Genomic DNA, 12,761 nt, shown 5'->3' with positions numbered 1-12,761 from the left:
CAATAAAATATTATAGTTTACAATATATGTACTTGTACAGTTAGCCAAATAAAATAAAAAAAAGCAAGAGAGAGAAATATAGGAAAGAGAGGTATAGACAGGGATATGTAATTCGCATGCGCGTATCCTAAACCGTCCTGTATTATCCATACTTTTATTATACCAAAATGTTTTTATTGGTTGTATAGAATGATAAATTCTTTTCCACGATAAAAGTATACACAGAAACCTTTTCGGAACCTACGCAATCTTAGGTTAATAAAGAAAAAAATGAAGAAGTTACAATTTTTTTATCGGCTTCTGGAGCCAGGTCATAAAAAATAATTGTTTGATACAAACATTTTGCAGTTGGTATCAACAAAATGAGATAGGTTCCAGATATAAATTGTATGAAGGAATATTTGTGAACTTTTAAATATGATATTAGAAGACTAGAAAAAAAAACATTTCGTTGAAGAAAAGGTTGTGCAGCAAAATGTTTTTTACTAGGCTTCTAAACTCATTTCTAAAAATTCGCAAATATTTCTTCATGTAATTTTTATGGGAACTTATTTTATTTTATGTGTATAAATTGCAACTTTTATATAAAGCAAATATATTGTCATAATAGATAAGATTTTGTCGATATAATATAGAATATAGAACAGCTTTAGGATTCCCTTAACAGTAGGCACAAACTGCGGCTAAAATAAAGCGATTTACATATGTGACACCGCAATTAATATCATTCGTGACTGAGTTATGAAATTCGTCAATTTAGTAGAGAATCCACGATAAATGACCGGAAATGTTCATTTGTATCTATTTATTGTTTATTCATAGAATAGTTCCCGTTTGTTACAATATTGTTAAACTTCATCTGCACAATATTTGTTGGATTTTAGGGACAATTTACACAGTCGTAAAAAAATTAAGACTCCATTTGCCTTTACGAGGACGCGTTTACGCGCGATTGAGTCTCAAAGGCAATCGACGCCATGAAAACGAAGGCTCATCGTTCTTTTTCGTCGTTCCCGTCGTTGAAAATGCTCGATGTGCCACCAGAACCGTTCATCACCGAGGTACCTCCTTAAAACGACTCCTTTGTGGGTTTTAAAATTTTTAGTAGCGTATCCGGGAACTGCCTCCTCATCGATTGTTTTATAGTCATTGTAATCTCGCGGGATTTGTTTCCACTGTCATTCGTACAGCACTTTTTTCTTTCTCACTTCATTCTCCCTTTCCCATTGGGATTTCACCTGGAAAAATATATTTGCAACTTGCTACAGAATACCTTATCACTAGAACCCTTTTGATCGATAACCGAAATTGAAAAGGTAAATATCATCGCAAATAGATATTTCGTGCTTTAATTCAGAGAAATGATTCTTTAATTTGATTTCAGTTAACATATTTGAAGATTTCGGCTTTAAAAGTCTCAACTTGAAATAATCAACGTTGTCCTAGTTTCAAAATATCAATATCTTAGAGACGTGTTGCAATGCAGAGAATGACATTTCGCGTGCGTCACGTATGTACTACAAACGAGAAAGTTGTTTGGCGATGTATATATTGTTCGATGATACCTTCAAAAGAAGAAAGGAAGAGATGTTTCCCATGATACCGTTGTGAGCGAGAGAACAATCGCATTTTGCTGCATTTTTTTATCGGCTGCAATTACGCGCTCCCCTGGCGTTGAACAATCAGATTCTCATTTTCGTCGTCAACCATATTAAATAACGAGCTGCGCTTTCCCCCCAAGACTTTTATTATAACCGATATCTTCATTTCCGCACCGCTTTATTGCTTTCCGCTGCGGCGATAAATGCAAATGACGCTCATTTCTTTCGAATCGAGAAGGTGAAATGGGACAATTAAGCCCGCGATTCTGCGATATTGGCGTGCTGCATCTCCAGTTAATTTGATCGAGAGAAACGTCAGATTAAGACATTACATATATTTGAATTTACACCTTTAATATTACGATAAAAAAATATTGCAATATAGAATATCTTTTTTATTATTATATTATTCATAGTACATGTGTATACCTCGTGAATAATGTATGATACACGCGAGATGTAGTTACCTTTTATTCGAACTATTTATTTTATTGATTTCACGGTGCTTGCGAAAGATCCGAGAAGTAGATCTTTTGAAAGAACTGATATCTCGCGCGAAACATGCTATTCTCAATATAACCCATGGAATCTATCAATGGAAATGGAATATATCAATATCCTGTGTAATCGATTTGATATATTATATATATCGCTTAGTTTTCATTTGTTCCTAATTATTATGCCAGAGTTAAACACGATATACAGGGTGAGGAAAAAGTATGAAAACTCTGAAAAATCTCGAAAAATATAAGTTTTATAAAAAAAGAATGTAAGGCAAAATCGAGAAAAGATCCGGCCATCTAAGGCAAAATCTATTCATTTTTTCCATATTTATATTAAAAAGTATCATGACAAACTTTAAAATATCTTAGAAAATTCTTAATCAAAACCAGTTTTATTACAGTGTTTTAGAAAACTCTCGAGAAAAGCTACAAGAATATACAATTAAAAATAGGATGTTCCACTTAAGAAATTGAAGATGACCTTCACGTGACCTTTAAACGATTATTTAAGGTCAAATCAATGATACCATCTTATGTCTCTCTCGAAACCATACAACTTTTGTCTAAAACATTTTTCTGTAAAACATTTTAGAGATTTTTCAGGATTTCCATACTTTTTTCTCACTCTGTATATCTCGTAGCGGACTAAAAAAAGGGTACAAGAAAGTCTCTTTATAACTTTTTGATGTTCGTTGCACTGAATAAAGCAAAATTTCAGGTTCTCTTTCTCTCTCTCTCTCTCTCTCTCTCTCTCTCTCTCTCTCTTTCGATTTTCTGCACAAACAAGTCTGTTTGTCATTACATCGAGAAATTGCAGAACTGTCGCATTCTCTTCCTCTTCCCACCTTGTACATCAACCTCGACAACCACCTCCTCTTTTCCAAAGTTCATTTTGCACTTTGTCCGACCATGCTTTGCGCATGCCAAATCGTGCATGGAAAATTTGCGTTCTCGTCTCTCTCTGTCTCTCTGTTTTTCTCTCTTGCGATCTCCCACGCGGTTGTCTCATCACGCACGAATTGCCATATAGATTGATCGGCATTATCGCATGGGACAAGCCTTGCGATGGATGGTGCGCGATATAATTGTTTTTTAATTATCTCTTGCGTAATCGCTTCGCATCGCGCGGCTTTTCTTTCTCTCCATCATATATACATGTCGCTTTCATCTCGTTGCCAATAGCTGTTCGATCGATGAGATTTTTTCTTCAATAATTGAAGCCACTAAATCAATTATTACGCGTCACACATGATAGTAATGTGATGTTAATTAACAAGCGACGACGTAAATATTATTACGTGTCATATTTATGAATTATATTTTGTTGCGGTTAAAGAGAATAAATTGTGACAGAAAGACAAATGTGTAAAAATGAATAATAAAATAATAAATAGTTTAAAAATACAGATTAATAATATTTGTACATTCACGTAGATATATATATATATATATATATATATATATATATATATATAGATTAATAATAATATTACACGAGTGACATCGCTATAACTTAACGTGACTGACGTTAGTCGCCTCGTAGCGGCGGTTAACATCGTTAACCGCTCTCTCGATTTTGAACGTAGTTACCGAAGTTGTCGATGCGAAACTTCTCCTGCAATTGATAGATTAATTAGTAACATGCGTAATCAATCTCAACTCAACAACTTAATTGATGACTGCAACTCGCTAATCGCCGGTATTGCCAATTAAATTTTTGGATCGTTACGAATTAATATTGGGGTATATATACAAAAGAGTAAAAAGAAACAGGAGGGAGCATATGGCTCGAGCTAAACGGACGAAAATGCCTATATATACCAGCATAAAAGTGGACACTCAAAATGGCTGCTTATGGGCGCCAAAATTGAATGGCTTTTCGAAGATGCTGGAAGAACAAAGTTTTAAATATAAATATGGAATATACTTTATATTTTTAATAAAATCAACTCAATAAGATTAAATTGAAATATATAATTTTAATATGCAACAAATAAAATAATATATATTAATAATATTGAAATTTTAACACATTGTTTACTGTCCTTTAAATAGTATATCTAAATAAAACATAACCTTCAAAACATTAAATTTTTGTTATTATATTGATAACAATTACTAATCGATGAAATGTTATCCTATAATTTCGCGCTGTTGTTATGCCACAGGCCTGACAATGCACCATAATTTTATTTCACTATTTTTTTTTATAATTAATAATTGTGCAAAATAATACGCACATGTGTCTCTCTGACAACAGCTGCAGTAGATGCTAATAGGCGTCAAAAAAGTGGACACTCAAGATGGCGGCTTCCGTTAGCGATTTGGCTAGCCTCCATCACCGATACATTACCTCCTGTTTCTTTTTACTTTTTGTATATACAGGGTGTCTCATAACTAACGAGCCAACGCTCGTGAGCGGGTAGAGCAGGTTAAATAGAATAGAAAAGTCCTGTACCATTTTACGATTTTCAAAATAATTATTGAGAAATTAATTTACAAAGATCGGCAAATCCGGCGCGAGTATCAGCCCGCCGCAAAAAAGATGGCGAGAAGGACGGCCCACCGCTAGACCGGTCGCTAAATAATAATCGCTAATCTATTGTTCTTATCAACGCTTCTCGTCTATGCCCCTGGTAACTGCGAGGCAATGGTGCCTATTTACGCCGCGCGCGCTTAGCGATCGTCCTTAGGGCCGTCCTTCTCGCCATTTTTTTGCGGCAGGCTGATACTCGTGCCGGATTTGCCGATCTTTGTTAATTAATTTCTCAATAATTATTCTGAAAATCGCAAAATGGTACAGGACTTTTCTATTCCATTTAACCCGCTCTACCTTCTCACGAGCGTTGGCTCGTTAGTTATGAGACACCCTGTATACGATAAGTAGGTATTACAGATGTAAAATGACGATGAAGGTAGAAACGAGTTATTTTACCTGTATTTATCGCCAACCATATTACATATAATACATTATTATATATATACATTATTAATAACATATGTATGATTACGTTATAATGCTCTTCGTCAAATATGATCAAATGTCATTATCTTGCGACACTCTATGTGTGAATTGACAAATATCGTTCGTAGATGGAAGTATCTTGTTAAAAGACTTTCTAATCTTTAATTAGAAGGAAAAGACGCAAGAGAAAAGCATGTTCATTATCAAATAATAAATATTCCATCAACGTTCGTCACTTGGATCGTTCTCTCACTTGAATTTCATCATAATTGAAAAAAATCATAATAGAGATTGATAACGAGATAAACACTGATTCTCTTAGTAAATGTATCATTATATGTGAGATTGCTCGAGGAAGTTGACGGTTAGGTTCGAGTGGTAACTAGAACTTTTTTGGCCTGTTTGAGCAGAATGTTTTTGTATTATTAAAACAAAAAGGAAGAATGAAACGTAAAATTAAAGCACACTTAAACTTTGTATAAACTTGATAATTATAATTTATTTTTTTAGCTATTAGTTTCAGATGAGGAAAACATGCAATCAATTTTTGACAACAATAAATAAAAATAAATTTATTCATCTGTCAAATTTTGAGTAACCTCTTAAATAATTACACCTATCTGCCATCACCGCGAAAAATTCCAAAAGATCTCGGATAACGCGATGAATAGCTTGACATTTTTTTTGTAAAGTTAGAATTATAGTAGGAGAAAAGTTTCGTTGAAGAGTTCCGTTTACTCTTCCTTTCCAGTTTGCACATGCCATCTTACATTTGCAAACGCAGAACAGAAATTATGAGGCCAAAGTGCAAGACGCGAAGTGAAAAACTGCAAAGTCTCTTCGTACTTCGTAACGAACTGTAAGGAAATATATTTCTATTCTGACAAACTTGTTTACTCGCGCGGCTGAATGTATTTGTAATTGAAATAACAGTTTGCGTTAAAATGGATATTCATTAAGGTATAATTTATTATCAATTAAATCACGCGCGCAAATTATATTTGAATGCGCGTCAATGTCACGTCTAGGTGATTAGAATAAATGAATATAAATACGCACAAAGTGTAATCAGCGTAATCGAAATTTAATAAATATTATTAATTTCGCGTCATAACATTTTCTCATTCGAATCAAATTCAACGCGTCATAACATTTTCTCATTCGAATCAAATTCAACGTGTATAAGTCTCAAATTTCGAAGCGTGATATTACGACAATTCGGCGGATGAGAGTTGTGAGATGCCACATATGTAGAAAGATATTGTATATTGAGAGGATTCGACGGATATGTTCTTGAAGAACATCGAAAAATTGGATTTCTGACGAGATAAAACGCGCAAGAAGTCTCGAACCCGACGCATGTGAGTTTCGACAGCATGGCAATCATAAAGATTTCAAGTTTAAAACAGTTTTTCATCATCTCGAAAATTGTCCAAAGTAAAGATATATGTATAAATTGATTAAGACAACAAAATACATAGAATATTTATTATATAACATACATCCATCCAAGTACAATTTTTTTATTTTTCTAATTTTTTTACAAATTTTGCAGATTTTTTTAAATACAAGAGTTTAATTAATTTCTGCAATATTTTTCCATAATGGGAATAATTTTTTTTGCAAAAAGATTGTTTACATCATTCTTTTTCTCTTTGGATTATTCGTCCAGCATAAATATAAAAAGGAAATTATGTAGATTTTTTAAATATCAATCACATCATCCATCTCTCTCTCTCTCTCTCTCTCTCTCTCTCTCTCTGTCTCTCTCCCTCTTTCTCAACTTACCATCTTCCTCTGTTGTTATACATATCCATATAAACCAGGAAACATAACTATTCTTATAGGATATCTTGTTTTTATGAATCTTGGTGCGATACGTTATACAAAGTAGATTGCAGAAAGTTCATCTTTTTTCATATTATTCAGATTCGTGATAAGGCCTTAAGGAGGAAGAATCAGCTACGTCAAAAATTAATAAATCTAATATATTTCGAGATTAATATGTTTGACATTGCAAAGCACTTTAGCCTTTTAAAATATAAAATTAATAACTAATTTGTTAGTTAATAAATAAAGATTTGTTCTGTAGAATTAAAATTTGTATTTTCATGAATTTTTACAATCACTATAAAATTTTCGTCATACAGTCACTATAAAAACGTTTCGACATAAGAAAGTATTTACGATTTTTACGATTTTTATGATTAAATTATATATTACGAACCTTTATTTTGATTCCTAAATTAATTATTATTTTAAAAAAGCTAAAAATGCTTTGCACAATGTTAAATTCATGAATCTCGAAATGTATTAGATTTAATAACTTTTAATCTAGTTAATCCGTCCAATTTAAATTTGTTTTTGTAATTTATTAAAGTGACAATTCGTTACTATATTTATTTTAGCAAACAAGTCACACACACACACACGCGTGCACGCACACGCGCACACATACACACACGTACACACACACACGCGCGTGCACGCACACGCGCACGTATACACACACGTACACACACACACACAAAATACATTCGTAAAATATATTATATAAACAAAATTGATTACCGAAAGATATTTTTTATCATTTTAAAATTATTTTACAATGCATTTTTATAAAAAAAATGCACTCTCTTCTCGTTATTTTCCATATTAAATCACTTGTAATCTATCGTAAAAAAAAGAAACAAATAGAAGCAGGCGAATGAAGTACAAAGTCGATCAGTCGATGCTGGTACGTCAAAATTGTCCACAGAATTGGACGGGAATTGCCCGTTGGGCGAATTGAATGCCCAAGTGATCGGTTTGTTTGTAGGTCATGTTAGGGTATAGATGAAACAGACAAAACGTAAACGAAAAATCACGAGATGCAACCAATGCACTCGCAGATGTGTCTTATTGCGCCATAGGGACTTTCGCATACTATTCCATGTATGTGTGTATGCGTGTATAGAATGGAAGATTTTGCATTAAGAATAATGAATGGCATGGCGGAGAGTTGGTTCTAATGGCAGTACTTTACGACGTAAATTTCAGTGACCCAGTTATTAGCCCGAAGAATAATCGAGATGTAGGAAAATCGATGAGCTGCAGAAGCCCACTCTTTTTCTCCAACCATGCTGATAATGGCTTCAGTTTTTCTCGAACGGCGTACGTTTGACGTATAAAACGAAAACCACGACCACGTGTGTACGCGAGTGACTGTTACGTAATTAATAATCCATTGAGATGTAGTTTGTGAGATTTTACTTTTCGATTTTGCACGTTTTACTGGCATGTTTCGTTCGTTCGTTCGTTTCTCCTCCTCCCTCCACCCCCCCTCTCGTCTTACCGAGCGATACGATTCGGACGTGACTTGTACATCGGCGCGGAAAAGCAACGATATCTGGGTCGGATGGAGTGCCGGCAACGATTGGATTCTTGACGGCGGCAATGGCGGAAATTGGATGAAATGCATTAAATCGGAACAGGCCTGGCAGCCGGAAATGAAGAGATCGTTGAATTACCTACGATTACCACGCTGTTTCTGCATCTTCTTAAGAGGATCCTAAACCGTACTGTATTATCGATCTTTTTATTACACAAAAATGTTTTTATTGGTTGCATAGAATGATAAATTCTTTTCCACGATAAACGTATACACTGAAACCTTTTCGGAACCTATGCGATCTTACGTTAATAAAAAAAAGTAAGAAACTACAGTTTTTTTATCGGCTTCTGGAGTCAGATCATAAACAAAAATTGTTTGATATGAATGTTTTGTAGTTTGTATCAATAAAATGAGATGAGTTCCAGAAATAAATTGCATGAAGGAATATTAGTGAACTTTTAGAAGGTTACTTAAAAAACATTTCAGTTGAAGAAAATATTGTGTAGCAAAATGTTTTTTACTAGACTTCTAAACTCATTTCTAAAGTTCACAAATATTCCTTTATGCAATTCTCAGAGTGGAAATCTATTTTATTTTATGTGTATAAATTGCAACTTTTATATTAAGCAAATATATTGTTATGATAAGTTAGATTTCGATAATATAGAACAACCTTAGAATTCTCTTAACCGTCGTAATATAAGTGAAAATTACTGAAAACTGTTTGACACGTGTGTGACTATTTATTTATGAAAGTGGTATTTCTTGATTTGTTTGCGTTTAATCTTCTTTCGATATATGTAAATTCTCCTTTTTCCATTTGCAAGAATCATATCGAGAGATTGGTTAATAATATATATTTATTATGAATTTAAAGTTTATTATTAATCATTAAATTATTATTAATCTTCAATATTTAATATAGATAAAATTTTAAATTAAAAAAGTAAAAATTATTAAATATTACTAATAATTAAAAATAATATCATGCATTATTATTAATATTTAATTTTTTAAATATATATACATATATGTATATACTCTTAAATATTTAAAATTAATTTAAATTTATTTTATTTTTAGTGAAAATCAGAAACACAATTGTGAAAAAATTAAAGATAAAGCACATGTTAACGCTTGTTAATAATCATATATAAAATTCGTAAAACAAAATATTTTAAATATGCAATAAATTACTAAAATCTTGTCAAATTTTTTATATATTTGTTTCACAGTATATTTCGAGCTTTGTGGTAGATATAACGCGTAAATATGGCACAACGAGCAGTCTTGAACCGATAAACTGTTGTATATGACGCGGGTATCAATAAATCTAACGATTACTCGGTTTGCAATAAACTGTACTATTAGTCTAGCCAGCAATAAACCACCTGATTACGATGCATTATAAACTGCTGGATTGCCGATAAGCTAATCGCTGCGCTAACGAATATCTCGACCTAAATTTTGATAAACGTTAGTCGAATAAAAATTTAAAAAAAACTATCTCCAAGATGATGTCGAGATAGTCTCATCTTCTTGCAGTCTTTGATTGTGAAATATAAATAAGATCGGTTTAATATAAAAGAAACATTTTTTTTCACGATAAAAAAGAAGGGCATCTGTCGCAAAAATCAATCGATTAATCCCTGCCGTCCACCATGCAAAATCATTCCCACGCCTCGCTGTTTGTTGACGTACGAGCCGACGAGGCTTCATAAAAAATTCATAGAATGCGGTGCAATTTGTATTCGGTGAAACTCGGCGAGAATTTGCCACCATCGCGTCGGGTTGCGAAGGCTTCGTCGGGAATCTGTCACGGGGGAAATTAACTGTTTCTCGTTTAGCCAGCCGACCATCTGTGCGATTACTATTCAAATTTTCTCACGAATGCGGATTAGCGATCATTAGAGACTCTACGCAATTCTGAAAAGGAACAATGAACAAAAATATGGAGATTTTTATTTTTTCGAAGCTACCGGTCTTTTTCGAATGGCAAATTCAATCAAAACATATATTGTTACAAATAAATTTTTTAATTTTGTTTTTTAATTTATTTTCCAATTGTACTCACAATGTAAAAATAAAATTTCTGAATATTATCGATTTGCTTTTTCACAGGATTAAGAACAAAAAAATATAATAATTAAAATAAAAGATTAAGATATAAGAAATTTAATCATATAAAACGAATCGAAATATATAAAACTTCTATTTGAACATGAATATCTTCTAAAAAAGTAAAAAAATCAAGATTTATAAGAAAGAAAAATTATACATTGGCAGTTGAGATTTAATCTGACGTCCGATCATACATATTCGATTTAACCAGAAAAATAGACAAAATTTGAAATATTAAAAGGCTGTAGAGAGCAAAAATTCAAATCCAAATAGAATAGGACACAATTAAGTAGTACAAAAATATAATTTCATAAACTAAGATATAAATATAAAGATTGTTAGATAAGGAAATCCATGTAAAATAAAAAATTAAATAAACGACGTTTCAGGCTCTTGTTTTGAGCCTTCTTCAGCGCAATGTATAAAACTTGTAAATTTAACAGTAAAGGTGAAATGTCACGAATATAAAATTACAGAGTGGTAAGCCAAGAAGAATTATTTCAAGTGTTTAAATAGGTTAGTGACTTGACTACAGTACCAATTGAATCCTGGAATGATATAGATGATTTTTAATGTATCTATAATTTTATTTTAATATAATCTAAGTCACTAAACTGTACAGTTGATTAATAATTTACTTACAAAGTCAGATAGTTCGGTAAAAATTTTGGGTATGAATAGCAGAGTAGTTCTTGTGTCGATCGGTTACTATCAAATAATTAATGAGGTAGTCAGTTTATATACAGATTCATGACCTTGAAATTTTCGGAAGCTTATTTATTATGCCATGATATAATACTGGTAAATTTTCTGTGTCTGTCTGTCTGTAAATTCAATTTCTTCTGTCTTTTAATAAATAGCATTTCAGAGATCAATCTTTTATTGTAGGAGGGAACTTCATCTACAATAATATCTCGACATCATTCCAAACAAAAATCATGATTATATAAAAGTCTATGATTAGTAATAACAGAATAATTATTAGTTTTCCTATTGATTTGTGATTTGTGCTCTGAGATTCTAGTCTTTAACATTCTCGAAGTTTGTCCAACATAAGATGCATCACAATCCGAACAACTAATTTTATAAACAACGTTTCTTTTATAGCTGCTCGGGATGTTATCCTTGTGTACTCATGAATCTGTGCATGAATAATGGGAGAAAGTAAAGGGGACTGTTTATGGAGGAAACAATGAGCCTGTATGGGATGTTAATTTTATGGACTTTTGGTAAAGCCTTTGGTAATGTACTATCCGTGAACAAAAGTGACCTATACGTAGCATTGAAAATGTAGCCGTAGTTTTTCCACCTTGACAGTAAGAAAATTAGAAATTAATTTTTTTCTTGGATCTTTTTTGACAATTATGTAAATGTCTTTATCTCTAAGTAAGTTTTCTACTTTATATATATTCATTTCTATCAAGAGCCACGGTAACATTCTCTTTATTTGCTCGTGTGAAGATTAGATCTTTATTATTCCTGAGAAATCTTTTTATGGTAGAGTATAGGCCAGAAGAATAGATTTATTCTTTTTCATTACCCGCATGAATTATATAAAAATTATACAAAATTAATTAAATAATACTATTCTAAGTATCTTTTTTTAATTATTTTTTATTGAAAAAAAATATAGTAAAGAAATCCTTGATCTAAAATATTACTCAGGATTTTAATTAATAATTTCAACATTTATATCTCTCATTATATTTGTCACTAATTCGATTTGTCCTCATTGTTATTTGCTTTTAATTAAGTTCGATGGCGTTGTTATATTCATCACGTCGTTGCACGAATAAATAGTAGTACAAATTATTGGCTAAGCTCATGGCTATAGAATTTATATTTCATTAACCTCTCGAATCAAAAATTAACTTTTTTCATGTTTTATTTTCAACAATGTCTCGTTAATATATCACGTATTGACTATCAATTTTATATTACTTTTATTTTTTTAAAGTTCCATAAAAATTGAAAAAATATTTGTTTAATAAGTTTTAAATTTAATAAAATTTTTACTTAAATTAAATTTATAGATAAAATAAATTTTAAAGTTTAATATTTTCTTAAGTTTATTTTTATTTAAAGTAGCTTTTAAATAGATTTTGATTATTGCAAGTAATATTCAATTTTGAGAAATAAAAGAGAAAAAGAAAGAGAATAAAATACACACACACACACGCGCGCACACACACACACAC

General features: G+C 31.7%; 1 protein-coding gene and 1 long non-coding RNA gene across 2 annotated transcripts in view; one reads left to right on the top strand and one right to left on the bottom strand.

The window, feature by feature from the left end:
- Nucleotides 1–12,761, bottom strand: part of Dnr1 (E3 ubiquitin-protein ligase defense repressor 1) — a 216,704-nt gene that overhangs the window by 55,899 nt on the left and 148,044 nt on the right. The window lies entirely within an intron of this gene.
- Nucleotides 1–12,761, top strand: part of LOC140666599 (uncharacterized) — a 165,597-nt gene that overhangs the window by 57,393 nt on the left and 95,443 nt on the right. The gene's annotated exons all lie outside the window — the stretch shown is intronic.

The sequence above is a fragment of the Anoplolepis gracilipes genome, chromosome 6 (genome assembly GCF_047496725.1).
Source record: "Anoplolepis gracilipes chromosome 6, ASM4749672v1, whole genome shotgun sequence".
Lineage (NCBI taxonomy): Eukaryota > Metazoa > Arthropoda > Insecta > Hymenoptera > Formicidae > Anoplolepis > Anoplolepis gracilipes.
This window is presented reverse-complemented; position numbering and strand designations above follow the sequence as displayed.